At 44.5% G+C, this 17,187-nt stretch overlaps 2 pseudogenes; both read right to left on the bottom strand.

The window, feature by feature from the left end:
- Positions 1-6,218: 6,218 nt before the first annotated feature.
- LOC146648977 (uncharacterized) lies at positions 6,219-10,097 on the bottom strand (annotated as a pseudogene).
- On the bottom strand, positions 6,219-15,301 carry LOC146648976 (uncharacterized; annotated as a pseudogene).
- Positions 15,302-17,187: the final 1,886 nt, after the last annotated feature.

Here is a 17,187-nt window from a genome sequence, read left to right as displayed (position 1 = left end):
TGGCAGGGTCCGCAACAAATTGTGCAAAGTCCTATTAAAACGTTCACACTGACCATTTCCAGCCGGATGATAAGGAGTAGTGTGGGACTTCTCGATACCATAAAACCTGCAGAGCTGCTGGATCAGGGAGCTTTCAAAGTTACGACCCTGATCGGAATGGATACGCGCTGGTACACCAAACTTTGAAAACCACTCAGTCACGAGAACCTGGGCCACTGTAGCAGCACATTGGTCACGAGTGGGGACAGCCAATGTATACTTGCTGAAAACATCAGTCATCACCAAAACGTTCTCCAGCCCATTCCGGGAAGGTTCGAGCAAGGTGTAATCAATGGCCAAGATTTCATTTGGTCGAGAAGCCAACAAATGTCCCATGAAACTTTGAGCTGCTGGTTGGGTGTCTTTTGCAACTTGGCAACGTTCGCATCTCTGACACCAACGAGCTACCTCAGCAGACATACCTGGCCAGTAGCACCGTGAGCGGAGAAGCGCTAGGGTCCTTTCCACACCTTGATGGCCGTGCTCCTGATGAACATGAGTCAACACCTGCTCAATTAGTGCACTAGGCAGCAAAAGCTGAAGTACCACCTCGGCACCGTCAGGGCGATGAACCTGACGATACAGAACTCCTTCCCTTTCAATCAGACGATCCCATTGTCGTAGCAGCACCAGAGCAAGTGGAGCAAGCTGCTGCCGCTCCTCAAAGCTGGGTCGCTGCTTCCGTCTCCAGAACACCAAGATCTCTTTTATCACTGGGTCGACCTGTTGGAGGGTATGAAGATCAGGAGTAGTGAGATGGGGCAAAACTGTAATGGCAGCTTGTGATACCTCAGCGGGTCCCAGCCGCAAGGCTTGTTGAAGAGGTCCAGGCAAGGCTGTACCAGGAACCATGGCTTTAATCTCCTGAGGATCAGGTGGATGCTGGCGAGATAAAGCGTCTGCGTTCTTATTACTCCTTCCTGACCTGTACTTTAAGTCGAAGTCGAACGAAGCGAGCTGAGCTGCCCAGCGCTGTTCAGTAGCCCCAAGTTTAGCAGAAGACAAGTGACTAAGAGGATTGTTGTCGGTGTAAACAATACACTTATGGCCCAACAAGTACTCTCTAAATTTCTCAGTCATGGCCCACTTAAGTGCCAAAAACTCCAGCTTCATTGAGCTATAATTTAGCATATTGCGCTCAGTGGGCCTCAAACCCCGACTGGCATAGGCTATTGGCCTCACCTTACCTCCCTGCTCCTGGGAAAGCACTGCCCCTAGGCCGGCATGGCTGGCATCCACTTCTAAAATAAAAGGCAAAGAGAAATCTGCATAAGCGAGCACTGGTGCTGTTGTCAGTTTAGTCTTTAATGCCTCAAAACTTTGAGCACACTCTGCAGTCCAGTTCTCCACGACACCATGCTCTGACCTCTTCTTTGATTTTCTGCCTCCCCACTCTGCCACCAGTCTATGCAGAGGTGCCGCCAACTTGGCAAAACCCTCTACAAAACGGCGATAATAGCTGGCAAACCCAAGGAAGGAGCGTAGTTCCGAAACAGTCTTAGGAGGCTGCCAGTTAGCCACCACTTCCACCTTGCTAGGGTCCGTAGAGACACCTTGATCGGAGATGACATGGCCTAGGTAGCGAACCTCCCGCTGGAAAAAGGCACATTTGGCAAGCTTGGCTTTTAAACCTTCCTGCTGAAGCCGACCTAGCACCACATCCAGCCGCTCAAGATGTTGCGATACTGTTGATGAAAAGATTACAATGTCATCAAGATAGAGAAGCAGAGACTGGCACTGTTGATCACCGAAAAGGCGTTGCATTAGTCTCTGGAAGGTGCTAGGGGCATTACAGAGCCCAAATGGCATTCGGTTCCATTCAAATAGGCCGAAAGGAGTACAGAAGGCAGTCTTGGGCCTATCCTCTTCCGTAACTGGGACCTGATTATAGCCACTTGCTAAATCCATGGTGGAAAACCAACGGGCACCAGTCAGCGCATCTAAGGATTCTTCAATGCGCGGCAGGGGGAATGCATCTTTCCTTGTCTTGTTGTTCAGTTGCCGATAATCAACACACATGCGCGGGCTGCCATCCTTCTTCTTAACGAGCACAATGGGAGAAGCATAGGGGCTGCTACTCTCTCTAATCACCTCGGCCCCTAACAACTGGTTAATATGCTCTTTCACAACCTCGTACTCTGAAGGGGGGATGCGCCTATAACGCTGCCGCACGGGGATATCGTCTAAGACTGGAATGTCATGGGAGATCAAGTTAGTGCAACCCAAATCAGTGTCATGAGCAGAAAAGACCGAGCTGTATTTCTTAAGGAGAGACCTCACCTGTCCCTGTTCCTCTGCTGACAGTTTAGACAAATCAATCCCTTCCATCTGATCCTGCACAGTAGGAGTGGCGGTGTGAGATGCCATTGTGGCTACGTTAGGGAGTACTTCTGTCACACCAGCGGGCAAACTGACCACATGAACATCTTCCAGGGTCCCTATAATGGTCCTAGGGTAAAGCAAGACCGCCGTAGTCCCTACATTAACAACTGGTATGTATGCAGTACCTCGAACCACTCGAACCAATGCAGGGGACGCTAAAAGTCCAGCAGGCAAGTTAACATCAGTAGGTTCAAATAACACAGTGGCACCTGAATATTGCTCAGAACAGGTGGCGGCCACTACTTTCATTACACCACCCGGAATGCAACATGCTCGCTTACCCCTCACTCTCACATGGCCAGACAAATCCAGTGGGGCTCTTATACTAACGTCATGGCACTTTTGCAGCGCCTGCACAAGGGGTTTAGGGGCCTCTGTGACAAAGCCCAAACTAAACAATGCTTCACCGTGTTGCCCAAAAAGCTCGTGGTAACACTTCCGAATGACATTCATCCCCAATACACCCGGAACCGTGGAAGGTCCTGCACCTGGAGGATCTTTAACGACCAACACGCCACACTGTGGAAGAAACTTGTCACAGAGCTCTACACTTAGCTCGATATAGCCAAGGTAAGGAATGGACAACCCATTAGCCGCTTTAAGCTGCAACCAATGACAAGCTTGGAGACGCTCTTGACCCCAGGACTCAAAATGCTGGCGGAAAAAACTTTCAGTAATGGTAGAGACCATGGACCCTGTATCAACCAAACAAGGTACTTTTATACCGCCCATGTCCACATCTATATGAGGACAGGATGAAATTAATTTCGAGACTGCCTCTGGACCATTAGAAACAACCCTTGAGCCAATAGACACCCCACCCGAACTGTGGCTCGGCAATACGGAGGGTGCTAGTTTTCCGAAGCCGTATTTAAAGGAGAGTGCCTGCGATTATGCAGAGGGGCCTGCGAAGGAGGCCGGGAACGAGGAACGCGTTCCCCATCACACTCCCGAGCAAAATGTCCAGGTTGCTGACAACGACGGCATATAATGGAGTCGCCCCGTCCTGAGCGAGGCATTCGATGGGGGCCCTGCAATCGAGCAATGCTCTGAGTGAGCTGATTAAGTTGCTCCTGCTGGCGCTTTAACAATTCCTTCATCTCGCTCATCTCAGACAAATGGGTAGACTGAGCTATTCCTGAGGGACCGCTATGGACCCCATACTGAATGCCATAAACAGAAGGGACAGAACTGCTTCTATGCCTAACGCCACTAGGCAACCCTTCACGTTCCCACCTAATAGCTTCCCCTCTAATCTCCAGCAATGTCAGTGTTGGCTGCCTCCTTACTAGCTGCTTTAACTCCCGCCGCAAGGTACTATCTAAGACCTGTTCAACAAATTGATCTCTTAATAAAACGTCAGCATTGGGCATGCCATTGGGGGCACTCGATTTAACTTTTTCCATAAGACCCAAGAGAGCGAGGGAAAACTCTTGCAGTGTCTCACTTTCCTGCTGTTTTCTAGAGAAGAAAGCTTCCTGCAATGCTACATAGGATTCTGAACAGCCATAAAGTTCTTGCAATATAGTAATTATCTTAGCAGGATCAGTCCTCTCTGCACTAGAGCGATATTTAATCTCCTCACGTGCTTCTCCTTCTAGGTGGTCAAACAGGAAAAATGCTTTATCAGCCAAAGACAAATGACGTGCTCTAGCACAACCTTCTATTTCCTCCAACCATTCATTCAACCCTATACCTGATTTTCCTCTAAACATAGGGCACTTTCTGTCACGGGGCACAAAAACTAGTCTCTCTGCTACAGAGACACCAACCGTTGGGGGGTTAACAGATGATGCAGTTGAAGTAGAAGGTGTAGCACTAGTACCTGACCCAACAGCCCTCTCCTGACGCAGCCTCTCATTGTCTGCTTTCAGCTGCGCGATCAAGTCCCTGAGTTCCTGTAACTCTTCCTCCATCTCTGTAACACAGCTGTGAAATCCCACACCAAAGTAGCTGCTGCTTTGCCTTTATTCTGTACAAAATAATATAAAAAAACAATTTACGTTACACCAAACAAAAAAAGAAGAACACACGTCTCTGTTTTAAAGAGTATATCCTGTCGACAACAACGCCAAGTTTGTGGCGAGACGAGGTTGGGATATAAGGTAAATACTCTTCAGTTTTAAAGAACGACAACGCCACCCTGGGAATTTCACCCAGAGAATACTGGAAACAACACTAAATCACCAAAAAGGCACTTGGGTTCGCTATACTCAATCCAGAGACGAGGTTCAATAATAAACAAACAATTTATTAATAATTATTTAAAACACCATATAAAAGCACAATCATAAATATTCAAGTACAAATATGCTTAAAAGGGTATTCAGAGCTGAGGCTTACCAGTGGAGGGGCAGGGATGCCACACACAAACTAAAGAAAGAAAACACACCAACACACAGGTGCAACACACTATCACACTAATAAACTAAACAAGGCGGGTGTGTACACTCAAGGGATCCCACCACCAAGGCACCCTAGTCTCCTCCACGTCGGCACTCCGCATCTGAATAAAAGAAACAAAGAAAATTTTAATATATTACAACAAACTAATGTGTAGCACCGGGGGATAACCCAACTGCAGGACCACACTGGTGATCTACAGCTAGAAAAAGGGCCTCCCACCAGTGGTGTAACAAAAATCCAAACTACAAATCAAAAGCAATAAAACAACATACAATCTGGATAAAACTCTAAAATCTGGAGCAAACGGAATCGCCGTACTGCTCCAACTTGCCGTCCACACGACGAAAAGTTAACAGTCGATCAATATGCACGCCAGCTGACTCCGATAACCGGCATGCATATGGCCGTTGTCCACGCCGACGTCCACTGTAAAAGCCGACAGCAGCAGGGAAAGAATTCTCACAACGGGAACAGACGGTAAAAGCACAGCAAGGCAAAACAGCAGCACTTCAGTTCGCGTAGCTTGGCGCAAAACTAAGGTCCACACTTCCAAGTAAGCCGGGTCATAGAATATAAGCAGAATAGCTCAGAGGAGGCTTCTATAGCTACGACCAGCCGCGATGGAGACTTTAGAGGAGTAACCCACAAACGATCTCTACCACACCGAGGAAGTCAGGTGACCAAAAAGGAGATCACAGGCAAGCAATGCAGAGACACTCAAATGGCCACTATTTATACCAGCGCCCCCTAATGGGCCAGGCTGAAAGTGGGTTGGACCGAGGGATAACATTCATCCTGCCACAATCACATTGAGTAGAGGCTGAGTGGCTGCACTTACCCCTGGTACATCCAAATCTACCCACAAACATGTTGAAAGATGCAATGCCAGCAATGTGGATTGTCAACACTGAAAACAATCAGTAAGCAAAGACAACAGGGATCATTTGTTTCTGTTTATTTAGCACCCACAACATTTGTAGTCGCCTTCTGCACAGGGGAAGTCCACACACACCGTGTGGTACCACTTTCCACAGAAGGTGCAATCTGCAAGATTGAATGAGATTGTCAGGGTCATTGTCTGACTGTTTATTACTAATCACTGTGTAACTGCTGTACATTCACAGTAACTGCCATCTCCTTATAAATGTTTATTAGATTGACCACACTTATGCAGACTGTATATCACAACCAACTCTAACATGTTTGTTTGCAGAGGGCAGACACAGACAGACTACGCTAACGACATGTGATGTTACAACACTGGTGAAATATTAGTGTGTTCACGACATTTTTCGTATGGGCAAAAGTATTGATATCAGGATGGTGATTCTTATGTGTATGTCATTTGGCATTTTGTACAAATGTAGGCTGATAATAAATACATGATATCATTTCATTCATTTCAAAGGTTTATTTGCATGACGCACAAACAGACACAATTGAAAGGTACAAATGTGCATGACACGAATTCAAACGTGGTGCAGATGTGTGTCACAGGTTGATCTGGCTGTAGGCTGTGGCACTTGGCCAGAGGTGGCGCTGGTTGACTCGACTCCATGTTAGTGCACAAAGTAAACTGCACGCTGTAGTTGTGAAGCAAAAACGCTGAATTCGGAGAAATAAACCGTGCGAGGGGAACGATAACGACGACAAGAGTCTCCCGATCGTTTACTCTTGCTGTCCTGTGAACAACAACGGCGTGGTGTTACTTGTTTGCTGTTTTCGCGATCGCGTCACGCATGAGGATATCACCAGGTAAACTCGCCACATTTTTAAACATTTTGTTGTTCAACAGCATCAAGACTGACGGAGTGTGTTTGAGACAACCTCACAAGTGTCACAGATGACACATTTGGCGTTTTTTTGCTGGTTTGTCGGTAGCAGCTCCTGAAACGCAAGACTGCCACACATCTGTTCGACCAACGCCAGTTGATCTAAACGCCAGTAGATCTGGAACACCGGAACAACAGGCACGGCACCTGCACCGCCATGTCTGCAAAACAAGCGCACCCAAACAGGACGCACTTTTCAGAGGTATGAAACATTTTCAGGGTTTTTTTTAGCCCCTTTTGCATTAGTGCCTGCTCGACTCGCCACAACTCGACTACACTGGGTTTCCACTATAACCAATACCATCTAATATGGGTGCTCGTTGTTATAGCAACGTGTAATCTTAATTAAAATGTGACATGAATGCGGGGGCTGTTTGTCAGATTCCGGGAGCATGGCGTTGTTTCTTGGAGCAAACCGTCCTAGTGTACATTCCTGCGGTCACACAATAATTCCAGCAGAAATTTAAGTAGATAGGGCGGGTTGCCACTTAATTTTGTGTTGTGCACATGCGCAGAAACAACAGGTAGGATGGTTTGTGAGGTCGCATGGATTCCCAGAACACATTTCTCTCATTTTTTTGTGAAGTAGATGTTCTCATGACCTATCGAGTGATGCCACTGACCAGCCAATCAGTGGCATGCTGTCCGATGACGTAATAGTTTAATACCTGCTCGGATCGCTTGGAACCCGTCCGAGCAGGTACTAAAGCAGTACCAGGAACTAGTGATGTGACGTTCTGTGTCGAGGCTTCAAAGCTTGTGTCGAGTAATTGAGGGGGCGTTTCCGCGATGCGCGTATCGAGGCTTGCTTCATTTACGGGAGGAGCTGAAAAGACAGTGTCACTATAATTATCGTGCGAGTTACAGGTTTTTCACAATTTGCCTCAAAGTGACACAAGGTCTAAAAACTCCCCATTCAAAGTCTCAGAGCTAAAATACTGAAACTGAAGGCATTTTCTGTAACTTTATTGCAGTTTATTGTTTGATAACAGCATTTTGGTTATTTTGTAAGTGATTTAAGTGTTACTCACATCCTGTCACTGCTGAGATTTCTTCTGCTATGATGGGTCATTGGAGTTTAACTGCCTAACAGTTACATTTATTTCTGTACCTCAATAAATCATGCTCAGTTTTTCCACATGATCTCTCCTTATTGAACTGCTTTTGTAGATAAGCTTCAAGCCAGAAAGCAACAACACCTAAACCAAAAATATTATCATCAGAAGTGAGAAAGTGTCTGGACTATCTCCAGCTGCGTTGCATGTATTAAAGATAACTTCAGACACTGTCTGGTTGTCATGTCTGAAACAGGCTGTACAGTCACACAGATAAAAGACAGCAGTCATGTTTCTAATATTACAAATCAACCAGAAAGATTATGAAGATAAAAGCTGTGAGACCCCACTAGAGAACGGATGGCTTGTTATCATTACATGAAGTGATTTAGAAATAAGCTGCCAAGTGGCTGCTGTGGCTGCTGCTGCTGCTGTTGCCTTTCTAAGATGCCCTCCACAATCTTCTCTATTGAGACTTGTGTCAGTGGTGTAGACAGGGCAGGAGGAGGCGGGTTAAAGACGGCAGGGCTCTATGGTGACTACAGGGACACTAGTTGTTTCACTGCCTTCAGTTAAAGACTGCCACAGCAGCTGCTGGGCAGCCACAGGTTTTGGAACAGAGGGTGGGGGCTGAAGGGCAGCTGGTTCATCTTTTCTCAGAGTTTTGTGTTTGTCCCAGTTCAGAGGGACTGGACGGCAGCCTGGCTCTCTGTATTCAAGCCCAAATTGCTCTCCAGTGTCTCTGTCAGAGAGGTGAAGTGCAGTGTACTTCTCCTGACCAGTCACTCTTCTGGAGGCTGCATTAAACTCCACCACTAGAGCTGGATCAAAAACACAAGGTAGCATGACACCTGGCTGCTTAAGCTCCACCAGTCGTTGGTAGTTCCATCGTGCCACCCCTGTGATGCCCTGGGCCTGGAATAGTTCAGTGGAAACGTGAGTCCCGGTGATCCACTGGGCCTGGTGGAAATGATAACCCTCCTGCTGTGAAGTGCCTCGGACAGGAATCCAGATGGGGACCTTGGCACCTTCACCAGGGACATGGTTAAGCTGAAGAGTCCCACCGTACCTAAACATTACACCCTCTGAGAGTTCAGGGTCACTTAGGCAGCCACGCAGAATGTGCACTGCGTCACGTCTTCAGCATGGATGGCTTGAAGAGTGGGACGTTGTTGGGGTCTGTGGCCAGGTGAAAATGGTTCAGGACCTTTTCCACTCTGTTCAGCAGCTCAGTGGGTTGTGGTATTTGGATCCTGCAGTGCTCCCTTATGTGTTGCTTTGTGGGATTAGCAGGATGGATGCCACAGAACTTATAAGCATCCTGGAGCCTCTTCAGGTCTGCCTGATCAACCACTGAGAATGCCGCAGAGAGAAGCTGGCAGAAAGTGCTGAACAGAGGAAGATGCTCAGAGGTACACTCCCACAAAAATCGCCTCAGGCAGTGGAACAGGTCCAGTTTTACAATAATGTTCTTGTTGTAGTGGGTTCGAGAGGCACAGCTGTTTGCCACTGGTCCAGATGTGGCCGCAGCAACAACAGCAGGAGTGGTTTTTCAGGCATCCCACGATAGATTTTCGACAGGGATGCAGTCTGGGATCTTAAATGGAGCACAGCAATCCCTAAATGTAAGAAATACAAATACATGTAAGTATATGGAATATTATGTGTGTGCATCAAATTGATCTGAAAAAGAAAAACTCAGTTTTTCCAGACAGATTAGCAGTTTGAATGACAACGATGATTACGGTTTTTACCTGTCCACCCAGTGGTAGCCGGCCTTTTCCACTCCTGCATCACTGTACCTCTTGGCCATTCCCTGGTACATGGGCTCCAAGGACCTTTCTGTGTCAGACTGAACCATGACCCACGAAACAATCAGCCAGTTTTCATTCATTATGGAATAACTGGACATGACCCCAGATGCCAGCATGACTTTTCGTGCCACCTTCCTGATGTGGTCAGACCTGGAAATGTGGCCAAAAGTGCCCTGGAGGAGTTTGGATATGGCTGGATGTTGACGTCGGAATTCGTCGAGCAGGCAGTCAGTCAGGTAATGGCTGGACACAGAGACGCCACACCAGGCATGTGGGTCTTCATAAGACCTGAACTCCTGTGGCTTATTTTCCTTCCTCAGGAACTGCCCAATGGTCCTCTGTGCATGAGCTCCTGCCTCAGAATCCCAGACCGATCCTGTGGCATGGAGGTACGTCAGGTGAGCTCGCTCGTACTTGAGGTGCATGAGTTCATTTATTTGGTTTGCCATGTCTGTTGGAGATTTGCCAGTCCTCCTGAGCTCATCCATAACAGACTTGCAGATGGCCTTTTTGTTTGTAAGAAAAGCAGGGAGAAGGTTGGTAAACCTTTGGGCAGTTTCTCCAGCCATCGTGGATTGTCAGCAAACCAGTTCCTGCGACAAGCCCTGCAGCAGAGTCGTGAAGACAGGATGTAATACTGACCACTGGTGCCAACAATTACACGTGGCCTGCCCACACCAGCAGAGACCACTTGTGAACGAAAGCAACCATGGAGACATGGCAAGATATAATTGTTTCTTAACCTGACCATGATAGCACTCTCAGGTTTCATTTTACATTTTATGCACAGGGCGATTACATCTGATTGGGTCACTTCCAAACTCGTCCTGCCTTTGTCATCATCATCATCTTCATCCGCTTTATCCGAGGCCAGGTCGCGGGGGCAGCAGCCTAAGCAGAGAAGCCCAGACCTCCCTCTCCCCAGCAGTGTTGCCACAGTTACTTTGAAAAAGTAATATATTACGGACTACTGATTACTCCTTCCAAAAGTAACTTAGTTACTTTACTGATTAGTTTATTTTTAAAGTAACTAAGTTAGATTACTAGTTACTTTATTAGTTACTTTCAGAAGCAGCCAATAACACTCCCCACTGCCTCAACATAAAAACATCAACCAATTTTGCCAATACTCACTTTATTGGAAGTGTATTTTAACAGTAATGTCAACAATATATCTCCTGACATTTGAAGTTGAACTTAAAACTTTTTTCCTGACAGAAATACTTGTTTGTATGAAAATAAAGACAGTCTTGTTACTTCACTTAACATAAATACTTTTTATAAAAAAACAAAAACAAACAAAGAGTCTTTCTTGACTTCCCTTAAGATACTTTTTATACCATCCACATGTAAACACTATTGTCCGCTTTTGTAACTTTGGACTAATCTTATGAAAAAAAAAAGAGACTGCAGGTCCAACTTAAATTGCCTTACTTCCTTGCAGGTAATTGATTTAAGTTAATCAACTTGAAAACTTTAATAAGTTTATTAAGTGACTTTGATAAACTTAATTTAATTACTTGTAAATAGTTATTTAAATTGGATTCCCCATTCTCTGTTTTTTCAGTATATGTTGTCATCGCATGTTATGGGGGAAACAGTAGAGTGGAGCGAGTAAACCAGTGGTTGTACCTCATTAACAGAAGCTTCTCAAACCTTTTGTCAGAAAGTCGATGTCTTTTAGGCGTGAGCACCAAACCTCCCAGACTAAAAAGCCGCTCCACAGGAGCACTTGATGGGGTTGGAGTGTTATACTTTAAAAAAATTGTCTTTATGCTTGAAAATTTATGCAGAATCTGAAGGTCGTAGCCTGACATCAGGTAGTCCATGACTTCTTTTTCTGCAGAATAGGTCTCCTCCTCTGGCTCTGCCTCAAAAGTGAAAAAGTCCATCTCACCTTGGCTGCTAGATGTAGTAGCACTGGGCACACTGGCAGGGTTTTTTGCCAGAGGAACAGTGGTGCAACACTCTGCTGTCAGAAGCTGTTTTACTCGCTCCCTCCTTCCTGCATCTCTCAGCCATCGGAGTTTGAATTTTGGACAACTGGCAGCTGCAAGAAGGGCATCTTTGTCGTCCAGCACACCGGCGAAATGAGTCTGAATAGCCTAAAAAACATAATTGATATTTTTTATGCCTACAATTTATTATGTTATTGAATTATTTGCAAACCATGCCTAATATGAGATCAGTATTATGGATTTATTTTGTTTTAGGTTACTTGTAAACATTTTAATTGTTTTAATCTTATTTTTCAATGATAATTAATATTCTGTTCCATGTTTGTGAATTGTATGAAGCAAAAAATCTGACTAATTTCAAGATAGAGCGTACCTGTACAATGGCATCTGGAAGGCCTGCAGTCATCCTGGAGAGGTCATCTTTCACAGCCTGGGTCTTCTGCATCAGAACTTCAAGTGTTGGTAGTAAAGTATGGACAGTCGCCTTGTAAAATGTCCAGTGCTGCAGTCAGAGGTTTCATGGACATGCAGTACTCATGCAGGAACTGGTATTCTTGATCTTTGAAGCACTTCAGTCCTAGCTTTGTGCACAGAGTATTCAGCTCACCCATGGGGATTTCTGCAATTCTCTTTACAGCATCAAAAAAGGAATTCCACCTTGTGGATGTTGGTATTAGGAGCTTTCTTTTGCTGATTTCTTCCACTGTTTCTGATGCAAGTGTAGATCTACTCGATTTGGTCCAAAGAGCTGTGCATTTTGCTGTGCTGCTCCTATACACAGCCCTGCTCTCTGCATTAGTTGTTAAATGTTTCTCCACATCACGTGTGCAAATTATGTTGATGGTGTGCGAAGCACACCTGCGGTGCGGGGGAAGAGACAGCTGACCATCACTTTCATTCTCAGCCGAGAGGATTTCTGACAGATCAGAAAAAGTGACATCGTCGTCTTTGGGGCTGGACTCTTCCTCCTCCATCTCATCATCGGACTCCGTGACAGGATGATAAACTTGAAACGCCTTAACAAAGTTGGATCCATTATCAGTAACTGTTGCAACTACTTTGTTGAGTAATCCATAAGAGGAGTGGATGTTTTCGATTTCTGTACCAATGACATCATACGTGTGTCTACCACGAATTCGCCTACATGCTAATGCAACCTTGTGGCGCTCTAATGTGGTTCTACTGATCCAGTGGAGCGTTACTCCCATATAGCTTCTGTTGTTAGCAGTCCAAATATCCACGGTAGTTGAAACAAAGTCAATCTCTTTCAGTGTGGCCTTCAAATTTCTCTCCATTTCTGTAAACTCCTTCTCCAAGTAAGAAGTAAAAGTCGTTCGGTGAGGCAGCTCGGCATTAACAGAAGTAGGGATCTTTTTTATTATGGCACGAAACGAGGGCGAGTCAACAGTGTTTATAGGTAGCATTTCTTCTACAATATACTGCGCGACCAACTTCTTCAATTCTTCATCACTTACTGGTTTTGCACCAAAGTCCAACTTTTGTTGTTTGGGGGGTGTAGGACCTTCTGCGGAAGTCACGGCTCTCTGCTTCGGACCACTTGGTGGGACTCTCTCTGTGAGTTTGACTGAGCTGTGCTGCGACTCCAAATGTTTCTTTAAGTTTGACGTAGTGTTTTTGAAGGTAGATAACACTTTTTCGCCAACACAGAGTGTACAACGAACCTTAATATTTAAATCTTTAGTTGACAGAAACTCAAAATAGTGACTATATTTCCAGCTAAAGAACGAACATCACTCTCCCTCCATTGTTGTTTACACTTTTTTACGTCGCTGGCTGCTTGTGAGCGGGAAACGTGACCTGTCGCTTATGTGACGTTTCACGACACGTATGCGTTTGTCATCCGCTGAGACGAAAAGAAGAAACCAAATCTTTTTGCTTAAAAAATAGTAACGCACAGTGGTTTGAACAAGTAACTTTAATCTGACTACTGTTATGGAAATAGTAACGCGTTAGATTAGTCGTTACTGAAAAAGTGGTCATATTTGGAGTAACGCGTTACTAAGCAACGCGTTACCGGCATCACTGCTCCCCAGCCACCTCCTCCAGCTTATCCGGGGGAACACCAAGGCGTTCCCAGGCCAGCCGAGAGATATAATCTTTCCAGCGTGTCCTGGGTCTGCCCTGGGGCCTTTGTACACAGCTTAAATATTTCTGATTGGATCTCACATTTTTTATTTTTTTTTAGACCAAAGTATCAATATATTCCATTGCACTTTTTTTTCTCGTGCACTAGTTTTTAGTTAGTTATTGTCTCCCTTTCATCATGAAAACAAAGGTAACTGACAAAAATTATGACAAAAATAATTGGTCAGTGAAATTAACACTGGATAAGAGCACCCATGCTGATGTAGCATTAACTTGTAGCTTAAAAATAGCACGCACAAACCATTCCATAGGTGCAAGATTTGCATGACAAATTGAGGTATTCAGTACAGTTTCTATTACAACATTTTATTGAGATTGATGCCATATATAGGTTGTTCCCCCAAGGATCGATATAGTCTGTGTAGTTGGAATTACTGGGTGGTCCCATCATGCTGTGTCCACATCAGTCAAATATCTGTTGCAGTCAGCTGGACCACAATTAAATAATTCTGAGCAGCACTTGGCAGACTGCAGCAGCCTGCATGTGTGTGTTCCATGAAAATCAAAAGTAACAAAAACCCTGCCATTCCTCAAGCCTGAATCATTTCAGTCACATTTTCTCCTGGAGATGTCTAAAGACAGGCTGTCTTTTGTTGCCATAGAGACCTGAATCCCCCCCGAACACAGTGTAGAGATCTGGCAGGTTTTTGACCATAATTCCGGGTTGTCACCCTCTGGCAGTAATAGGGGGAATATGTAGCACACAAGCACAAACTCCTTGTCTTGGTACAGAGCTCTCACTGCGGGACCAAAGTGCCACTTAAATCCAGACTCAAATTTTCTGTGATTGCAGGTTCCGATGGAGACATCGCCTGTTCATCATCTCCGCTCCCAACGACGAGGAGTGGGCCTATCAGCAGCAGCCTTACGCCCTCAACAGCCAAGCCTGCAATCTGGGTGAGTCACCAGAAGTCAACCAGTTTCACTTTTCAGAGGTCACTTCAGTTGCTAAAAGCTCAAATATGCTCGCCACCCAAGCTCTAATTGTGTCTCTCTGCTGCTAGGTGCTGTTTAGGTGATGTAGGTTTTTTTCTCCAAAATCTGCTGCCTGCTGCAACCAAAAAACAAATCTATAAGAAACACAGTTGCAGGCTCAATGAACCGATTGTTAGTGTGATTAACACTTCTTAGTCTAATTTATCGTTGTTATAAGATTTTACTATTTTGCTTATTTCTATTGTTTTACTGTATTATCTGTTTATTTACTCATGTAATGCAAAGCTTAAAGGAGCACATAGTGTTCACATATTTTTATGCCTTTGACACGTGTGCATAGACACATGAACTCTGCTTTAACTGCTGAATAGAGGAAGAGGCTCCTTGGTAACAGGAAAAAACCGTCTTCTCTGAAAGAGAGCGACTACACACACACATACATTCACACATACATCTTTACTATCTTTAGATATACTCAAGTCTGAAAAAGAGGAAATGTCATGAAACTGCTTCTGTGTATAAATAAAGCCTGACTGCAGCACTTCGGTGTGAGTATCCATTCTCTCTCACCCGTGCACGTAGTTCTTTGAAAACTCTCTGACTGTCTTGTATTCCTTCTTAGTATATAATGTCAACAAACTACTGACATTTAATTGGTCCTTCGAGCCGGATAGTTGACTGATATTATTAGTCCAACTGTCCACAGACGGAGTCTTCGGATCCTGACGTCGTGACCGCCTGCACTGAAACGCTCGCTTCCAGGAAGATGAGGAAAGACCACAGTCGTAAATTCGTCTGCTGGCCGGTGTTTACTCAGGCTTCACGGCGACAGGACTCGATAACACCGGATAAGAACACAGCGCTACTTTGAAGGTGAATATAACACAGTCATAAACATCATGCGTTTGAAATAAATCGACTTTACAACGACACTCATACCTGTAGAATCCTGTGTGGATAATAAGAGTCCTGTGTGGACACTAAGAGAGGTCCTGTGTGAACCGAAGGTTCGAAAGTAACCTATAAGACGGGATTGCACTTCCTGTGTGGATCGCACCCGCTAAAAACTTTAACAAGGGAAGGTTAGAAAGTAACCTATAAGACGGGATTGCACTTCCTGTGTGGATCGCACCCGCTAAAAACTTTAACAAGGGAAGGAGTGTCGAGTAAAAGCAGGTTTTTTTTAAGCGCGCAATGTATATGTGTAAAGAGTAAGTACGCCTTTGAATAGAGACTCTAGGTCTCTGTGCTACTCTTCTGTTTTCCTGTGAGGTATTGTGTGGTGGGAAAGAGAAAGGTTGCGCTTCATCGCATAAAATTGGGGCCGCCCTGAGTTTAGCTCAGGGTAGAAGGCTGCCTCAATAACCTCCTCCGACCTTTGTATCCACCAAACTTCATAGTGTATGTGTTGGCAGTATTAATAAAATAAACATAAAACAAATAAATTAAAATGGGAAATGAACCCACAAGACCTGAATTAACCGCTGATGAGCAGTGGATGGAGAAAATCCATCCAGGTGCCGGCCAAAATAAGCGCAAATAGGTGGAGAAATCCAAAGAAACTAAATTGTCCTACGTGGAGACCCTCCAAACAGAACTAAATAATGTAATATACTTGGCATGACGATCATGCCCAGATTGTATAAAATAAATAAAAGGAAATCATTCACATGAAAACCTTTTCTATAAAAAGAGAGATGCATAAGGTAGATTATGGCTGTGTCATTGTTCAGCCGAGGAAAGTGTGTGAAAAGATAAATGTCTCCAGCTTGGAAATGGGTGAGAACTGCAGCTCTCCCACAGTCCTTGATGGATACAAAATAAAATATAATAATAAACTACTTGGTTCGACATGCAACAGAGAGAATGAATGTGAATGAAGGTTGGATCTGAGATGAGGCAAACAGAAGACCAGTCTAAAAATAGGAAAAAGGAAATTTGTACAGATTGGATGAATTCTAAATCATCTGTTTGCTGAGTAAGATGATCCTAACTATTAATAATATTAATAATGGTATAAAATTAATAACAGGAAGTATCCTAGTCAGTATGATGTGAGATGGACAACTGTTATGAAGTCGTCTGCATCAAGCTTAAGGTTTGCTCAAACTCAGTATAATGACATATGAGATGAAGAAAATAAAGGCAATATCTAAACCAATTAGGTGCATAGAGGCACTTAACCTGTTTGAAAACCTGTAATTTATCCTAGATAAAATATTACTGAGATGTGGAGCACGTTTATAATAACAACTAATAAGCCAAACCCTGTAGATAATAACTAAACCTACAGGATTGAGAAGCTGAATTAAATATGTGGACACCGCTAAGTTGATGAGCATGTTACACATTTTCTTTTATCTTTATTTATTTTATTATTTTTTAGATCAGAGGCTGCATGCTATTAAAAGCCCACACATGCAGCTGTCTGTGAGCTCAGTTTTCCCCTGACACTTCTGCTTTGTTTCTGACAGCATTTTTCTTTGTCTTTTTGTGTCCTGACTCAATACAAGCAGCGCTACAACCAGTGTATGAGAGAATTAGAACCATACTAGCCCCAAGACCTGATTATGCAAAAATAGGAGAGACTAAACAGAAA

Source organism: Rhamphochromis longiceps, linkage group LG17 (assembly GCF_057381845.1).
Source record: "Rhamphochromis longiceps isolate RC_006_pf linkage group LG17, R_longiceps_female_GT1.1, whole genome shotgun sequence".
In the NCBI taxonomy this organism is placed as follows: domain Eukaryota; kingdom Metazoa; phylum Chordata; class Actinopteri; order Cichliformes; family Cichlidae; genus Rhamphochromis; species Rhamphochromis longiceps.
The sequence above is the reverse complement of the archived record's forward strand: the minus strand, read 5'-3'. Positions and strand labels throughout refer to the sequence as shown.